Source organism: Coturnix japonica, chromosome 1, assembly GCF_054131305.1.
Source record: "Coturnix japonica strain WE chromosome 1, WE-NBRP24, whole genome shotgun sequence".
Taxonomy (NCBI): Eukaryota; Metazoa; Chordata; class Aves; order Galliformes; family Phasianidae; genus Coturnix; species Coturnix japonica.
The window spans coordinates 23,268,794-23,288,154 of NC_140663.1; the positions used below are offsets into that span (position 1 = coordinate 23,268,794).

At 45.1% G+C, this 19,361-nt stretch overlaps 1 protein-coding gene across 18 annotated transcripts in view; it reads right to left on the bottom strand.

Moving 5' to 3' along the window:
* FOXP2 (forkhead box P2) overlaps positions 1-19,130 on the bottom strand; it is a 389,891-nt gene extending 370,761 nt beyond the window's left edge. For 9 of the 18 annotated variants that reach the window (XR_014940862.1, XM_085531421.1, XM_085531355.1 and 6 more), the window contains exon 1: positions 18,809-19,130. The gene's annotated coding sequence lies outside the window, so the exon portion shown is untranslated. The remainder of the gene's footprint in view (positions 1-18,808) is intronic. The other 9 variants (XM_085532347.1, XM_085532771.1, XM_085532288.1 and 6 more) reach the window with 1 other exon arrangement.
* Between the last annotated feature and the right edge of the window lie 231 nt (positions 19,131-19,361).

Consider the following 19,361-nt stretch of genomic DNA (forward strand, 5'->3'; position numbering starts at 1 on the left):
CTATTTCACATTACAGAATAACGGAATAACTGAATAGTTGGGGTTGAAAGGGACCACTTGGGATCAACTATTCTAACCCTCTGCTTCAAGCTGAATAACAGAGAGCACAATGCCCAGGATCACCTCCAAGCAGGTTCTGAATATCTCCAGAGGAGATTCCACAACCTCTGTGGGCAATCAGTGCCAATGTCAGTGAAGAAGTTCTTTCTCATGTGCAGCTGGAACTTCCTGCACTTAGTTTTAGTCAACTGCTGCCAGGTGCCACAGAAAACAGCCCGGCCCCATCCTATTGATACCTTTCCTTAAGATATTTGTGCACATCAATAAGATCTCCTGTCAGTTTTCTGAAGGCTAAACAGGCTCAGTTCTCTCAGTCTTTCCTCACAGGAAAGATGCTCCAGTCCCTTTATCATCCTTGTAGCCCTTTGCTGGACTAGCTGTAGGAACCCCATGTCTTTGTGAGGAGCCCAGAGCTGTGCGTAGTACTTCAGATGCACCCTCAGTGCAGCAGAGTAGAGGGAGAGGACCAACTCCCTCAGTGTGCTGGCAACACTCTTCCTAATGCAGCCCAGGATACAATTGTCCTCTTTGGACACAAAACACATTGCTGCATCATGGTCAGCCCACTGTTCACCAGGACTCCCAGGTCCTTTTCTGTAGGTCAGCCTTCAGGTTGTATTGGTGCATGGGGTTATTCCTCCCCAGGTGCAGCACCCTGCACTTGTTCTTGTTCAACTTAATGGTGTTCTTCTCTGCGCTTCTCTGTCCAGTCTGTCAAGGTCTCTGAATGGCAGCACAGTCCTCTGGTGTATCTGCCACTCCACCCAATGTGGTATCATCATCAAACTTGCTAAATACCCAATACAGATCCCTAAGGGACACCACTTGCTATGGGCTTCCAACCAGACTCATTGCCGCTGATCACAACCCTCTGAGTCCTGCCCATCTTTCTGTGCTTACCTATGAGACTGTTGTGGGAGAATGCTGAAAGCCTTGCTGAACTCCAGGTAGTCAACAGCTCTGCCCTCATCTATCTAGCCAGTCATTCTGACATAGAAGTCTATCGTGTTTCACTGAGCATGATTTCCCATGGTGAAACCAAGCTGACTATTCACAGACACCTTCTTGTCCTTCATGTGCTTAGAACTGGCCTCTAGGATGAGCTCTTCCACCACCTTTCCTCAGATGGAGGTGAAACTGACAGGCATATAGTTTCCTGGGTCCTCCTTTTTGCCCTTCTTGAAGACCAGAGTGACACAGGCCTTGTTCTGGTCATCAGGCACCTCTCCTGTTCTCCATGACGTCTTGAAGATGATGGAGAGTCACCAACCGATAACATTTGCCAGTTCCTTCCACACTTATGGGTACATCCCATCAAGGCCTGTGGACCTGTGGGAGTTAAGTACGCCCAAATGATTTCTAACCCAAGCCTATTCCACCAAGGAAAAGTCTTCCTTTTTCTGGACTTCCTTTATGGTCTCCAGGATCCAGAGTTCCAGCGTATTGAAAGTGAAGACTGAGAGAGCACAGCAGTGAAGACTGAAGTAAAAAAAGGCATTCTTCTCTGAGTCCTTCATCTCTATGGCCTCTGCCAGACACAGAAGCATGGCCACATCTTCTCTAGTCTTCCTTTTGCTCCTGATATATTCGAAAAAACCCTTCTTGTTGTCCTTTAAACCATCTACCAGATTAAATTCCAAATGAGACTTAGCCTTTCCATCACACCCCTACATACTCTGATAACATTCCTGTATTCCTCCTGAGTGGCTTGTCCGCTTTTCCACAGCCTGTACGCTTATTCCAGCTGCTTCCAACTTTTCTCATTATCGCCATGCTCATCCAGGCAAGTCTTCTGCTTTCTTTGCTACTCTTCTTACTAGAATGAAAGCACTGACTCTGAGCCTGCAAGATGAGCTGCTTGAATACTGACCATCTCTCTTGGACTCCTCTCCCTTCTAGGACTTGACCCCATGAGATTCTTCCAAGCAAGTTCCTGAAAAGGGCAAAGTTAGCTCTCCTGAAGTCCAAGGTTGGGATTATACCTGTTGCTACTTGTCCTTCATCCAGTTTCACCGCCTGAAAGCTCTGCGGCTCCCTAGGCACCAGAATTGGCCAAAAGCTGAGTGTTCAAGGATGTCCACAGAGCAGTAGTAAAAATAGAAGTCAAAACTACAAAATTTACAGTAGCATTGTCTCCTTGATCTCTCTTATAAACAAACAAATTAAATACTCAACACTACTTATGGAGAAATGCGACTGGTTACGCATTTCCAAAATAAAGTTTCCAGCCAGTAGAAATTTTCCCTATATATGTACCACATGATCTTCCTATCTCTTTGTTTCAGTCAATCCAGACCCCCAAAAACTAAATACTTAAGCATGTTTGAAGCATATTAATATTTTCCACAGTACTTCAACAACAACATTAAGACAAACTTTAAGCATAACCTTAGGTTGCAAACGTTGTCACTAAACAGCAACAGGAAAACATCAGAGAACAGTACTGACAAAACTTTATTAAAGATCTTCTTCCACAAGAGAATCAATCAGACACCATTTTGTCAGACTGCCCCTCTGTTGCCATCTGTCACGCAGCAACAACATGTAAAGGAATAATGGTGGGAAGGTTCAGTCTCTACTGCCATTCCACCACCATCTACCTCTGGTCTCATAGGCCAAAATAACAAAACATGAGGCATTACTTTCAGAGCAGTGCTCTGTAAATATTGGTATGCCAATAAGCACACTAGGCACACTCTCGCTTCCTCCAGAAGGAAATGCAGCTGTCAAATTATCATATATATATACCATAGTTGTACGGAACTGGTGACATAATTCCTTCACCAAGTCTGGGCATGTGTTAGGAAAGCCCTTAAATCATAATGTAAAATGCCCCAGTGAAATCCACCTTGAAAACCTTAATAATGTATTTCTGTAAAATAACTCCTCTCTTAATGGACTTTGTTATGTCTTTATAAAGGAAGCTGAAAATGCTCTATTACCAAGTTTCTCCTCTCTACATAGTCTTCTTTTCCACACATTTGTTTTTTAAGAAACAATTCAAAAACAGTGTTTATGCCAAACAAATGGGAAAGAAGGAGTTTAGGCAGAAACATCTATCCTTCTTACTTCCATTTAAGATTTATCTGTATATACACCCAAAGACATAAAGTTAACTTGCAACTTAAATTGCCTACACTCAGTGGATCCGCCAGCAATAAATGTGCGTCCCTTTTTCAGAGCCATTGCTCTCCTCTCTGGATATAGACCCTAATATTAAAAGCAAAGCATCTCTTGTATTTGCTTGTACTAAGGTAAGGTATTTGGTCAGGGCTCACTCACTCTCACCATCCTTCCCTGTCTTATTCCTTGATTTGTGCTTTATTCATTAATGTATTTAACCTCTTCTTTAAAAAAAAATTAAAAAAAAAAAAAAAGAAGATTAATCAATCAGCTTCATATTTTACTTTCAATGAGCTAGCAAGTTACAAATATTCATGACACCTTCAAGTCATTAAAAAAAGAATAAATTCTTTGAAAATATCAGATCGTTCTATCCACCTCTTCTTATTTTGTATTGCTTTCTTATAATTTTAAACACTTATTTCCTAAAATCAAAATTGCTGGGGGAAGTAAAGCAGTGACACTCAAGAGAAGCAAGAGACTAAGCAGGAAGATTACTATCATAGCACACACCTTATTAGAAACAGTTTCAACTGTTCTTAATGAATTCAACATTCAGAGATTTTCAGTATCTGAAAATACAGTGCATCCTTCCCTCGCGTTTTTACTCCTTTGCTATAAAAATAAAGGCAAATTAGAGACACGCCTCCAAAATGTAAATTGAGCTTATTTTCTGTCCCCTCTTACTTGTTCACAAGCAGAACTGTGTTGCTGCCAAACCAGCTTCCAGGAAACATGCAAGATCAGTGCAGCTCTAGAAGGTTCCCTGATGAGCCCCACTGTGGCGGTTGGAAATCTTGCACACTACAGAACATACAGGGTAGGAAGTTTTAATAGCCTGGTTCTGCAACACTCAGTTCTGGAAGTTTTAACACGTCCTATTAATTATAACAATATCATTGAGGCTTACCCAGCAAACAAGTCAAAGCAGCTGAGCTCTGCAAGAAGTTTTTCAAAGGTATAATGGAGTTAACCAAAGGGCATTAGTAAGTACTGAAGGAAAAGGGGGGGAGATAATAAAAACAGGCAATCAGCTACAAAACATGAGATGAGACTTGAAGGCTACTATTCCCTCTTTCAAGCATAAGATTGATTTTCTACTGCATCCCTAAGCAAATTACTTGAATCTTTAGCCTTACAGAAATCAGGTTCCACTTTAACTTTTTCCTGATACATCTGACATTTCAGCTGACACGAAGCACTTTCCATTGTACAATGATTTCGGTAAAAATGTGATGGCTTCTTGTACCGCTGCTGTATTTCATGCAGCTTCTTCACCTTGCGGTATACTTCTAGTTAGGGAGAAGTTTTAGGATACTCCTTCTTTGATGAAAGCCTTTTTTTAGAATCTTCCCCTCTATTGCCAGGATCAACTTTAAGTAAGCGTGAGAAGAAAGAAAACTGAAAAAGTAAAAGCAACCAAAAGCAAACAGACCTATTTCACAGCTCTGCTCTCCAGAATTAATAACCTGAAAACTTCCAAAAGCAAAGATTCAAATGGAGGATTACGGTAAAGGAAGGTTCCTTTGTCCCATGCCCTGGCCCCCACAGTAAGCACCTCAGCACAATGACAGGGCGCTCTCGCTGAGCCCCGCAGCCCCACGCCATGCTGCAGCTCGCGTCCACAGCTCCATCCTGCCTGTCCTCAGCAACAGACAGCCCTCTGCTTCCTCCAAGGGCTACAGATTTCTGCAGCTGAATGTGAGATAAGTTAAAGCACTTTGGAGAGCTTGAAAGCAAGTTAAGCTGTCTGCATAGATATAACCTTTGTATTTTCTGACAGCTCTCTAGCAAAGAAAATGCATTGTAATCCCCAAAGTTCAAAAACCATAACTGATCTCCTTAAAAAATGGAGAGGGACGGAAGTTTGCCTCCACTCTTCATCCTTTCACTATCAGCAATATTATTTCCTGTGTGTGTGGTTTTTTGGTTTTTTTTTTTTCTTAATTCCTACATGATTTTTGCTTGTCTGTCTGAAGATTTCAGAACTCTCCTTCCTGTCCATTATGTAGACATGAGAGCTGGTACACTCCCTACCCCAGAGAGAACTGACGTGTTTTCCTTTATAAGGACGAATTCTTAACAGTGTCAGCATGAACTTTTTCAGTCAGCTACATAAGTATTCGTGAGAAAACACAAGAACACAAGGCACCAGTTTTCTTAATTTCCAAGAGCACAGCACAGTTAAACACTTTCAAAGATGAGCACTAACAGCACCTTCTTTGGCACCCCCTGCAATGACTGGGCTCCACCTGCCCATGGAAACCATGGGCTCCTACTTCAGCCAAGTAGCCAAGTCAGACATCATTAAGACTCTAATCCCTTGCCACGAGGGTCACACTGTATTAAAGTCAGTGACCCGAGCGTTCAGCGTGGTGTGCATTTTCAGAAATGCAAAGGTAAAGCAGAAGAGCCAGAGGTCTCTTAGACTGACTATCTGAATTTCAAATTTTGTATGAAGTGACTTCAGTGCCAATATTCATTCATCTACTTTCAACATAAGATAACTGAGAGTTATCTCCACTAAAGAAAGAGTATTTAGCCTTAATGAATCGTAATTATCAGGGAAGACAGACTCACTTTAACAATACCTTACATAAGAGATAGGCCTATTAATCTCTTTTCTATCTAAATCTGCCTTAAATACAAAGGTACTTAAATAAAAAAAGGCTGGCCGCTTTCTCTTTCTAAATAAATAAAGTTGCATAAAAACAAGAGCTTCCACAGCACAGCCTGCAGCCAGCGCAGAAGTCACGTGCCATGGAACAAATTTCCCCTACTTAACTGCTGTTTCAGTTTGCAGTGTTCTGTTATTGTTCTGAATCTTATTTATTTGCTTATTAAAATACTTAAGTTATTAGTGGTAAAATCTAACTTCCCATACAAACATGCAACCATCAACAGAAGATTAAACTAAGAAGAAAATACAGTGGTCTGCATGAGATTATACTGAACTGCAAACAGAAGTGGCAAAAGCAATTAATCAACCTTACGAGAGTAAAAGCTCTAGATCAACAACCGGGCTTACAACAAATTAAACTTCTGCAAATGCTCACAGAAATGGCTTTTTTATACCAAGTTTATCAAGTATACCGAGCTTCCAGGAGCCTTCACATTGTTTAAATTGCAAACCAAAGTCAGAAACTTCGCTTCTGTAGTTATCATATACACACGTTACTAGATTTAATTTTTTTTCCATAATTGAAGCAAAGATTATTTGAGAGTTCATTAACAAGGAACATCTAAATAAACATTTGATTCATGATTTTCTTTTACTGGACATGCATGGTACTTTCACCTTGAAAATAAACCCAAAACAGTAACACAAGCAAGAGGATGAGGTTCACCTGTCACGCTGATGCTCCACAAGGAAAAGCTCCTTTTGCAGCACTGCTCAGAGACTGATTCTGTTGGCTTCAGCTCACTTAGCTCACCCACTAGACTTTTAAAACTGATGTCAAACTACTTGGCCAAAAGAAACGTTGAAGTTTGCCATCAGGATTACTCTCCACTACCTCTCCCATCTGTCTCTTGCATTTACATTTCCTGATTATCTTTCTGAATTGGGGTGTCCTGGACGAAATAAGGATCACACAACAGGTGCAGTTGCTGTCAAGGCACCAGCAACCTCACTCCTAGGTGAAGACACAGAAGCCTCCATCCCAACCTTGTGACCTGCAGCTATCTATCCCACGCTTCTCAGGTCAAGAAATAAATCAGACCATCTCTGAGCCCAGGTCACAAACTGTGGTCACTGGTGCTGCAACACAGGTTCTTCATGGTGAGGAGCAATCCAGCCAGATCTGGCAGGTGTCCCAGAAGGATGAAGCCTTCCCATATGCTTAACCCAGGAGGAGCCCCTCGCTACCAGAAAGGAGAGCAGGGAAGGAGCTTCCAGGTGACTTTCTGGCTGGGACAAAGCAAGAGAAGCACACGGCGCCCTGTCAGGAGGCTGCGCACAAAGCTCACACACAGAGGTCAGGGGAAGCCAGGGCCTGTCTCAGAGGTACCGGCACCGCACAGCCAAGGTCCATCAATAACAGACATGAAACAGCACCAGAGACAGACTGAATCCTGCCTGTCACAGAGTTCTTCCATTTATGTCACCATATTTTTTGTCCTCCTCCTTCATGACGCGTCTACTTTAGAGCTCAAAGGATTGCACTGCAATTGATACAGCATTAAGCAAACTAACAGAAAGCAGCACTTTAGATTTAGAATGCTCTACACAAAGAAATAACCTGCTGAAAAAAACACAGACACAACCTTAAAATGAGTCAGAATATATTTTCATGTGCATTTCTATTCCGAAATGCTCAGGTTAAAAATGCAAAATGAATGCTTTCCTGACACAGCTAAAATACCCTTCTTTAGAAAAGGCTAATTTCAGAGGTATCTAATTTCTCTCTGAAATAATTTCTGCACACATTTAAATAATTCATAAGAAAAAATCACTGTCTAGTGACACAGTGATAACATTGGCTCAGACCAGCGAAAAGCCAGACTTGAGCAATACTGCGCCACCGCAAAAAGAAATGGATTTGGTTAATTTCTCTCACTTGGACAGCATCTCTTTCATCAGGTCATTACCTTCTTCATTTTTCTTCTGCGTATGCCAGGAACATCACAGGCCAGTGCAGAACGAAGCCAGTTAGCAAGAAACAAAACATCTCTGAATGTGACAGACAACACAAAAACCTGTTTCAGCTACCCTTTGTCCATACAGTACTGACTTACTCTGAGGCATTTTTCCCATCCAAGAACACGGCTCAGTTCATATAGTTGCTATGCTGAGAGCAGGACTAATTTCTCAGTCTCCAAAGCCTTTCAGCAACGGGATGGGAAGTGGTAGATAGATTAAATTAGAAGATCAGAGTTTACAGTCATTGAGCTTCAGAAAGCAATTTACTGGCATCCTCTATTTAATTATCTCAACACCTCATAACCATTAATGAATTTATCTTTACTGCTTTGAGATTAAGCAACTCTACCCTAAAGTTCCACGAGAAATCTAAATCTCAGCCAAGAATTACACTTATAAATTTCAGGATAGCACTTTGTCTACATCACCGTCGTCTTCGCAATGCTAAAAGCAGCTAATTTCAACCTCATGAGCCGTGACCGCTGCCCCCCTCCACCATCTACTTAAGATAAAAAATAGTGTTTGTTTCTCTTAGGGCCATTCTTGCCCACTCCATCCCTACTGCTGTGCTCACCCCTGACAACAGTTTACTGAGCCTAAGAAAAGCAAGTATTTCTCAGTTGCAGGCCAACAGGCTGACATGCACAAAACCTGCTCCCCTCTCCATTCCACAGAGTCCCACCAAGGCAAAAGAGAAAGGAAATGAAAATAAAAAAAAAAAAAAAGAGAGAGAGAGAGAGAGAAAGTGAAAAAAAAATAAATATTAAAAACAAAACATCTCAACAGCAGGGAAACAGAACAAGCAGAGAAACTAGAAAAAAACAAACTGAAAACCAAAAGGTTGTCCATACATATGACATTCATATAACTCTGCTTAAGCAGCTGTTTTGTAATCCTGGTGCAAAACTTCATCCTCTTCACTGCTGTTTAGAGCACATTCAAGCAGGATGCAGTTCTAAAACACCTCTCATGTACCCTACATTCTACATGTACACTTCAGTATCTAATTAAAATAAAAAAAAAGTTGGAGAAATAATCTAATTAACTTACAAATCTAACCAAATCTGCATTTCTGTGAGGCAATCAAATGAGCAAAATTACTGACATTTCTTGTTTAGAGAAATTAATCTTTAAACCTAGTGGTCTCAAGAGATCTCCAATAGACATGGCTCAAGAGTTAAATAAGAAAGTCAAGATTTCTGGGAGGCTTTTAATTTGGTGCCTAAAATCTCGGGTTTAGTTTGCTCTCCTTGAAACGTTGAGAAAGAAAGACCTGTAGTTCATCTGCTGTATCTACTATGCTTTTTGTAATTCTGTATACATGAAAAGCAGAAAAGCCTTCCAAAGAGTGATTTGCACAAGGTTAGTAATTACTGGTAGGAAAGGTAGTGGAGAACAAAACTGATTTCCTCAATATACTTTACCATCCTCTGTTGGAGGCACACACAAAACACAACGAGAACAAATTACATTCAGATGGTACTAATGTTCAGGATTTTAATATCGCTATACTCACAACTATATAAAACTCTCTGCATAAAGGTTACCTCTAACACATCTTCCAACTCTTAAACACATTAAAAAACACCCTTATTACATTGTACATTTAACCACAACACAAGAAAAGGTTAGCTCCCAATAATAATCTTATAAAGAAAGTACGGTATCAGTTAAATGGATTTTAAGTAAGGGTCCAAGATCATATTAGGCAGCAATTATAAGCTCCAAATTGTATTTCATATCTTCAGCAAGAGTTAGCACAAGTCTTGCTGAGTCAAATCTCTGCTATAAAGCAAAACCACTTGACATGTTTTAAATGCCGCAAGCAGCTGAGCCCTGAGGGGTTAAAGCAAGCACTAAAGCTCAGCTTGAAGGGCTGACCAGGTATCTGGTGGCCGCTGATCTAAGCATGTCAGTCACCAGAAAATATACCCTGCTCTGTTCACAGTGAGGGCCAGGAGTAATAGATCAAGTCCATTAGCTGCCGCAGAGCCTACCAGAGCAGCAGCACAGTGAAGCACTCGTCTCACTGAGCCTACCACCATCTGGGAAGTAAAGGTGACACGGGATGCTGACTCATTATTTCCATCCATCAAGTGAAAGTAAACACATTTAAAGAGTTTCTTCCAAATAATATGCCCTGGCAAAGACCCTTCCAGTGTCTGGAGTAAAAATAAACAGAGCCTGTTTCCACCAGAAGGCCTCAGAGAAGCACTTCCCCCACCACTTCCATTTACCAAAACATCAGTGTTTGCAGCCTGACCCCCAGCATCACCTATAAATGCCACGAGCAACCTCTGCAGCCAGGCTCTGAGCAACACCTTGCTGCATCTTCCCACTCCCCCAGGAAAGTGACCCTGGCCCACAGCAGGGCAAGGGAACTCAGAGGACAAACCACCTCACTACAGGAGGTCCCTATGAGGGGCAGTTTGCTCCCCCCAACCCTGCTGCCCAAGGTTCAGGTCTGTGTTGTGTTTTGCTCCCAAAGCATTCCAGGCCATGTCAGTTTGGATTGCAACATAAATATTGTGCAACTGCAGACTCATTAGCTCCAATTACGGTAATATTGCAGGTGACAACAAGAAAGTTATTTTTTGTAGTCTGTGGTCACATTCAGCTCCCACTCGTCTATGACTTAGATGAAGAGAAATTCAGCTGGAGAAAAATTTTGCTGGTAACTGAATTTGGTACAAAACTGCAGGCCTAGCCCTGACTTGAAAAAACAGGGTCATCCCTGTTCTGCTAGCTGGGAAGTTTAGTGGTAACAACAAAGAACTAATGGCAGTCACTAAGGGCAGAAAAACTGTAATTAAATGACATGTAACTATAATGAGAGGTTTTGATATAAGCAGCATTGATTCACAAAATGTACAAGCACCTATGCATAATTCGAGATTTATGCATCTTACAAAGACATGTACTGAGTAAGAGGTTTAAAACAGCATTCTAGTTAAACCCAGAACAGCAGGTTCCATTTTTACAAGTAATCAAATAATATATGTGTAGTCTTCTACTGGGTCACAACCCATGAAGATTTAAGATACATGTGCCCAGTTTGCAGCTCAGGAGGCCCAGGAATGCATCATGCAGTTTGTGCCACCCACCACTTCTTAGACTTTACAGGAGTTCTCCTCTCATGCAACAAGTAAATAACAGAGGGAAGGCAATAAGTGACAGCAAGGAGGTACCACCAGAGCGATGTCCAACTGCCTGTTCCTCTTCTGATCTGGAGAAGCCTGCAAGAACATGGGTGTCTTGGAGAGGCTGAATGTAACACATAAGCAGTCTGACCTGCCTAAAGCCATATCCTTCCTAAAGAAATAGGTAGGGAATTACACGTGTTAATCCTCCATGCTGCACACAAAGAACACGCAAAACTTCTGGCAAGGGTCACACTTACTGAACATGCACCAATCCTGCAGCACAAAGCATCACCCTACATGTCTGTTTCTTCACACTTGTCACAGATGCCCAGGGAAAAAGTGGTAGAGAACAGCAAGGTGAATTCATCATCAAATATTCAGTCCTGGAAAAGCCATGGGCATTACAGATTCCTCAGGAAGGAAAGTCTCCCTTGCGAATCCATGGCAATTTGTTTTCACACACTGGTTGGTCACCAGTCTCAGCCTTCGTAGTTACAAAGAGTAGCTAAGCAGCCTCAGAAAAACTTCTTGACACCTGCTTTGCATATGAAGGTTCAAACATATCTGAAGCATTGACAAGCCTCAGCAGCTATGCTGAAACCCTTAGTAATCACAGGGAGTCTTCATATCAGCATGAGAAAATGTTGGGTGTGCTTCTTCTTTAGTATGTCCTCTGTGCTACAATCTGAGATTCACTAAGTCCACACAACAGACACTCACTTTGAAGCCTGCAGCATCCTCCCAGGAAACCTACACACCCGCTGCAGCCACATTTCAACAGTCATCAGCTTCCCCACCCAGCAGTGTCCTGTGAAAATAACACCAGTATTGTGGCAATTTTGCCATTCTCTTGGTTGCTCAGAGACTGCCTGAAGACATGATCTCATTTAAAGAAAAAAAAAGAGGGGGAAAAAAAAAAAAAAAAGGAAAAAACACCACTTCAACCTACATTTTTAAAAACTTGCCCTGAGAAAGTTCAGCAGATAGAAAATTCCAGTTGCCCAAGTACGCTTCACACCCCTTCCTATAAATAATAAACAGAGGCCCAGGAACAGACTGGTCGCCGCTTCCAGTGCTAGACACATCTTTTTGCTACTAAATACCACTTCCAAGTTTCTGTCAAAACACATTTAATTCCTTCTTATTAAGCAAAAGAATGTGCAAGGATTTATGATACTGTGAAACTTCTTCCACGTCTTCAGTACAGCGATCTTGTGAACTACTGACCACGTGTATTTTCCAATGTACGCTGACAGTTATTGTGTACCGAGAACAATTCACAGGCGTCATCACAACATTAAAAGTAATTTAAATGCATTCAAGACTGGAAACAAATGAGTTTGAGCGAATTTCTGGGTGAAAGCATTACAGACCTTTAGCAAAGTAACATCCTAATATTTATAACAGTTCTAAAACCCATATATTCCACAAGTTCATCTCCAGCTGAAGAATCCTTTTCACCACATACCCGAGCATCTCTGTGTCCTGCCTTGTATGTTTACTGTGCTGAACATAATCACTTTTTCCTTGTTTGAATTAAGCATTTTCTTATTCAAAGAAGAAAACATATTGACACAAGTGGGAAACAGAGCAGTTCATCAGCTATGCGCATCTCTGCAGTCTGTGCACACCTGACTGCATTAGGTTTTTGTGTTTTCATTTTTAGGTCATGAGAATACTGTAAGTACTGTAATGAAACCACAACCCTGTCTGTGTTCTCTCACAGAGTAGTGCCTCGAATCATAAATATTTCAATTACTGTGTTTTAGACTCCAAAGGACTCTAGCCTCTCTCCCCTACACACTTTTCTTCCCCTTTATCTTTTCAAGAAGAGCTCTGCCACACCAGGAAAGTGATCCTTAGATTGGCATTAATTAAAAACCAGCTTTTAGCACAACAACTAATAAATAAGTACCCAAAGACACATACCATCAATTTATAAAATCCAAGTCTTTTCTGCAATAGCTTACAGCACCTTGAGGCCCAGCACGCACTGACAGAACTCCTCCTGTGCTCGCTCCCACTGTGCCCGGCTGTGTGGGGAACGCTGCCACGCACAACACTGGTTGCTCCTTCCTTTACAGGAAGTTATGGCAAAAAATGCACTTCAGATATTGGCCATCAGAAGAAAATCACACTGCCTTTTCTGCTGCAAATCCCTGCTTCCCCAGGAGCCCCCCCTCTCCGTGCCGGCTGGCTCGGGCCCAATCACATGTTTTCTCTGGCCGCTTTCCACAGCAGTCCCCAAATCTTCATCGTTTTTGTGTTGTCACACTCCTCCCCAAAGCCCTTCGTGGCTTCCCACAGCTAACCCTTCAAATTTCTTTGACATTATTTGTAAGAGGTAAAACTTGACAGTTTCTGATCTAATTTCCAAGCAGTTAAACATCAGCTGTAGGTTTTACTGCATATGGATTACGCACAGACTTTTTTATGGGGTTGGTTCCCGTGCTAAAGAACAATGTGCCTCCTTAATGTTTGCAGTAAGAGTTACAAAAGAGAAACCAACCAAGTGACTGAGTTTAATTTTTTTACAGTAAGGCTTATCTATGAGTGAACGGTGAGATTTAAATGCTTTTTAGCGATACACACCCATCTTTTAGGTTTCCTTACCCATTCCTTGGCAAATTCAAATTCGCCACCTGATAGCCTCATTGCACAGCGTTGTGCCTGCAGTAACCCACAGCATGGGAATGCCCTGTGAGTGCCGGGCCCTATGTGTGTAGACCCAGCCCAGTCCTGTAGGTGAAGCAGTGTAAAAGGAGGAGCAGGGATGGCCCTTCCCCAGGGCACAGACCACCGAAGTCACAGTGGCACCATCCGTCACCAGCACAGCCTTCTTACACATGCACGTGTCAGGTACGTCATTTGTCAAAGTGGCTCAAGCACCGAAATGCAACTTACCTCAAATACATAACCCAGATTTTTAAAAACACTTATGTTGTTTGAGGCTGAAACACAGAAGATGGGTAATTGAATGAATCGCTATTTAAATTTTCCTAGCAGAGCAATCCTGATGAAAGTTGCATCACGTTGTGAGATAAAAAATAAATGACTTCAATAGGATCCTGCATATTCCTCCAACAAAACATCCATCTTCTGAGGTATAGGCAATTTTTTATACAAATGTACTTACCCAGAGAAGCAATGCGCTTAGGAAAAAAAACACCAACATCCCAGCTGCATCTGCGGACACACTGCCTGCCCTCAGAACGTCGCTCTCCAAACCCTCTGCCATTTTGGGGCCCAGGAGCTGCTGCTGCCATCCTCCCAGCACCCTGCAGGCAGCTCCCTGCCACAGGGAGAGGCCAGCACCTCATAGAGATCCTTAATTCAACTCAATTGCACCGTGGGCTGGACACAGCAGAGGTCCAAGGGTCTAGCACACCCAGCATAGGGGCTGCAGCCACCAGCGGGCCAGGAACTTCTCACAGAGGGCCGTAGGGGTTCGGGGCACAGACGCCCTTTCTGAATGCTGAATGAAGTTGCTGCCCATCACCTGAACCTGCCTGTCTCCACCAGTAGGAAAGACACCTATGTATACTCCCTCCTACCCCCATGAAGCTCTGCTTCTGGCAGGGCCAGGCAGCCTAGCTCAGGGCACGAAGCCCCAGCCACTGAGAGCCCAGCCACTGAGAGAGCCAGGCAGTCCAGCCCAGGGCACATCGAGAGCTGCTTGCGGTATGCAGGGGATCAGTCAGCCTGCAGCCGCACAGATTTAAATGTGAAACAAACTGCAGCGAAACCCTTTCCAGCTGCAGCTGTAAGGAGGACGCGTGATTACTATTTGCAGGAAGAAGAAGCAGCGAGCTGAACGGATCAAAAGTTAAGCCTACGGTGCTCTCATTCCTCCCCTGACCAACCTCTACCATTCACCACAAACGCCTAATGTAGTGATAATACAGCACAGCGTGCTTAACATTTCCATTTAGTTTGCCTTAGAATGAGAACTGAAAGCATGATATTAACCAGGATTCCACAAGCGACTCACTCCCCAGAGCTCAAACTTCACTTTCCAGCATCATCCCGACCCACACTTTGGCGCACCAATGAATGTCGTAGCAACTGTTCATTAAAAAGATTATTTTCAGCTCCTTCAGTGATGACAGCACAGATGAGCTACTGGTGGCACTTTTAAATCCAGCTTCCAAACACCAAACATTGTCTCGCCCTTAAAATGCAAATACAGCAGAAATTGAAAAAGAAAGAAAAAGAAAGAAAAAAAAAAAAGCAGAAAAGCCAGAACAGATGCAAATCTTGCATCAAAGGACAGAGATGCCTCTTACAATTTGAAGTACCCATCTTGGAAGATGTAAAAAAAATAAAAATCCAAGTGTTGTTAAACTACTGAGAGCCTAAAAAAAGGAGAAGAAAAGATTATCAGTGTTAAACGATACTTGTGGGACCGTTCCTCGTGTTTATGCCATCCTAGTGGGTTTGAAATTCAAGTTTAAGACTACCCTTGGAAATGGCCGCAGTGAAGTAAACACAACCACTCTGTGACACAGGGAACGTGGAAGCAAACCTCCAAACACATCACACTGAGCTGAAATACTGAAGGCACTTCACTGTAGAAAACCTCTTCCGCCATTTCATCTTTTTAATTCAGTTTTTTCTGGTGCCACTCATTTACACACGCAATCAAAAAAGATTTCAAGCCAAAACAGGACGGGGAAGGGGAATCTAAATGACAAGTATTCCTTTTAACGAGGATTAGTTGAGAGGTATGCAACAGTGGCAGTGAAAAATATATAATTTGAATTACTTCCAGCCCCACTAGCTGCCACAAAATTTAAAAAAACTAATCAGTTCAAGTGTACCAAAAATGAGTATTTTGTAACCAAGACGAATAGCATTTTTGAGTTGGAGGGCGATGTGCAATTTTCTCCAGTCAGAATCATTCCATGAGTACTTCTCGGTGACCTACGTCCTAAATCATTTTCCATCCCTACGAGCGAGTGACCTCTCCATGATCTGACTCACAAAGCAAAAACATGGTCTCCCCACCAACCATTCTTTTTCAAACCACTGTCGGAACTGAACTTCTCCAAAATAAACCCAACAAAAATAGGAATGGAACAAAAGAGCACTCGGCGTTAAAGAAATATTAATTAATCGCCCTATCAGAGCAAAATTCCGGTCCGCACATTTTAATGGTGAAACAAAGAGGTTAAGTGACACTTTCAGTGACACCCAGCAAAACATCACCAGAGCACGGATGGGATCTCAGAAGTTGTGCATTGTTTTCAGCCCAGCAGCCTTGAACAAATCCCAGGCGTGTGATGCTGAATCAGGTATATTCCTCAGCCCACTAAACATTTATCCCGGTTCACCTAAACCAGCGCACAAAGCACAGCCTATGATACAGTAATACTGTGGGATACTTTCAAATCCAGTAAGAATGTTGCTAAGCAAACACATCTGTAATCTTGAAATTTTCAGTGTGTTTTATTAAAGAAAGCTTAAAAAACACACAAGCAACAGATGACTCCTGAATAAATTCTGTCACTTACCTCTGGAATCAGCACCTAACTACGACACAGAGCCTGGCACAGCTTTATAAGTGCCATTTACTGATACATTTGAATATCTGGGCTCGACATACTTGCTTTGCTCTTCCTCGCACCCCGTGAGCACTCGTTAGGCTGTTCCTTACTGACCCTTTGGTAGTTCTACACAAACCTGCGCCAAAGAGAAAGCTACAGAACATTTCATTTCTTCCCCCCTCTCCCAAATATTACAAACGTTTCACTAAAACAAAGGTCTGGTGACAAAACCGAAAGATCCCGGAGGTTAAACTAAAAAACAAAGAAAGACCCAAATATTTATACAAGAGCCCCTGCTCAGGCTCCCAGGTTAACGTTCCAGCCTGCGCTGTGAGGCCGCACACGCAGCGGTGCGCTCCGGGTCCTACATATTAAAACAAACCAGAATAGCTAATTGTGCAGCACTTGGCATGGCGCTGAGAGATCAGCAGTTGACGTGAAGGTCGCTTCACCTATTTGGGAAACGTTGCACTGCGAACGCTCCTACTTTCCCCCAACTAGTCAGTAATTTACTACTCCAAGTTGGTAAATAAATGATTTAAGTACACAGAAATGCTACCGGACGCTGCTGTTTCATACAAACAGCTCTAAAATTACTGCGAAACAGGCATCTTTTCTCTACCCGTATGAAATATGGAGAAATTATTATAGTCAGGAGAAACCTTAAATTAAAAATAAATACTAATTTGAACACTCCGATCTGTATCTCACTCAAAAGGGTTCAGCGTAGCATTAGAGAAACGGATTTAATAATTAATCATATTTTCTTTAGAGTAATATTACTAGCAGTAATGTTTTTCCTTAATGGTTTTAAATTACCTAGCGAGGGGGAAAGAGAATTAAACCTGTCAGAATCTCTTAAATTTCACCTCTTTCCCCGAGCCGGGCCGGCCCCACTCCACACCCCGGGCCTGAGCCCGCCGAGCCACCGGACACATCCCCACCGATGTCAGCGGAGAGGATCCCCCGAGCGGAGTGAGCTGCGGAGGGGCAGCGTGCAGGCAGCGAGCGAGGGGGCATCCTGGCCGCAAGGGGAACTTCTGCGTTCCTCTCTTTAAGGAAGTACGCAAACGAGAGCTTGAAACCCGGCAGCGGTTCCCAGGTAGCGCTCGCCGGGCGCTGCCTTCCCCCTGCGGCCCCGCTCCGCGCCGAGCACAGCTGCTGCCGCTCGACATTTGGGGGGTTTCCTTCGGAATTCTTTCCCCCCCGAGGACGCGGTAGCGGCGCCGTCTCCGCGCATTGCGGTGCGTGCCGCCCCCGCCGGGAGCCCGGGACCCCCCACCCACCCCCCGGGAGCCGCTCGCCGCCCGCAGCCCTCGGCCCGACACCGGCACCGGCACGGGAGGAGGAGAGCCCCGGCCGCCCGCGGCCCGCCCTCACCCCGCCGCAGTGCCCGCACAGGCCGGGCCCGGCCCCCCCCTCGCCCCCCTCCTCCTCTCCCGCAGCCCCGGCCGCGCCGTATTCACCCCGCTATGAAAAAATTAAACTTTCAAAACTTTGCGTTTCCCGCAGCCCTCCTGAATGGCGAGATGCGATTCTGAAGGGCAGCCCCCGCGCAGCAGGCCGCCTCCGGAACTCCTCGGCATTATTTATTAATCCCCCGCTTTTAGGGCTTTTTTTTGTGGGTGTTTGCTGGGGTTTTTTTTTCTGCCTTTCGGTGGGGCTGTCAGCGGGGGGGCGATAGGGGGGGGGTCGTGCCGCGCCGTCCCGCGGCCGTCGGGGGGCGGCCGGGCCGGGCCGGGAGGGATCGGGGCCCCCGGTGGAGCGCGGCGCTCGGGGCCGGGCGGAGGGGGGGGTGCGCGTCTCCCGGCGGCGGGCGGGCAGCACACAAAGGAGAAACGTGACACGGCTCTTCACCCCGGCTGTCGGCTGGGGAGGGCTTAGAAAATAAAATAAAAGCGGCGAAAGAAAATAAAGGGGGAAAAAGAGAAAAAAAAAACAACACAAAACCACACAGATGGGGAAGCGGGGCGATCCGCCTCGGGAGCGCTCTCTGGAAGCCCCCGAACGGAAGCCTACAGGTTGTTTGCCGGGCTCCCGTCGCGCTGCCGCCCCGGGACGCGCGGGGACACCCGGGGAGGAGCAGAGCCCGGCCCGGCCGGCAACGGCCCCGGCGCGGCGGGGCTGACACATGTCACCGCGGGGCCAACGCCAAACTTTCCCGCGGCGGCGGCGGCGAGTCAGTGAGCGGCGGAGGCGGGGGGAGAGGAGAGTCACACACCGGAGCGCGGGGGGAGGAGGGGACGGGTGTGTGCGGGGAGGGGGTGGGGGGGGAAAGGGGGGGTAGCACTTACCGGGAGGAGACACCGTGCGGGGCGTCCCGGCGAGCTGACACCGAGAGAAAGGGCGAGCGGAGCGCCGCGCACATGCAAAGTCTCTGCGGGCGGAGCCGCCGCCGCCGCCGGGACGCGCGGGCCGGGAGCGGGGCGGGGGGGGAAGGAGGAGGGGGGGGGGGGGAACGGCGGGGCCGGGAGCGGGCGCGGGGCGGCGGCGGGGCCGGGCGGCCTCCCGCGGGCTGGCGCTGCCTGGCGCCGGCGTGCGGGTCTGGCTGTGTGCGGAGTGTGCCGCTGTGTGTATGTGTTTTGTTGGGAATGCGAAAAAAAAAAAGAGAGAGAGAGAGAGGAAGAAAAAAAAAAAAAAAACCCGCTGCACACACACACCGAGTCCTTCGGAGGAAAAGGGGAGTGAGGAGGGAGCCCTCACATGATCGCCAAGTGGCCGGCACACAAGTGCTAATAATGCGCGGGGGGCGGCGCAGGGGGGAGGATGGCAACGGCGGAAAGTGCCGCGGGACGCGCCGCGCCGTGCCCCGCTCCGCGCCCCCCCCCGGCCCGTGCCCGCTCCACC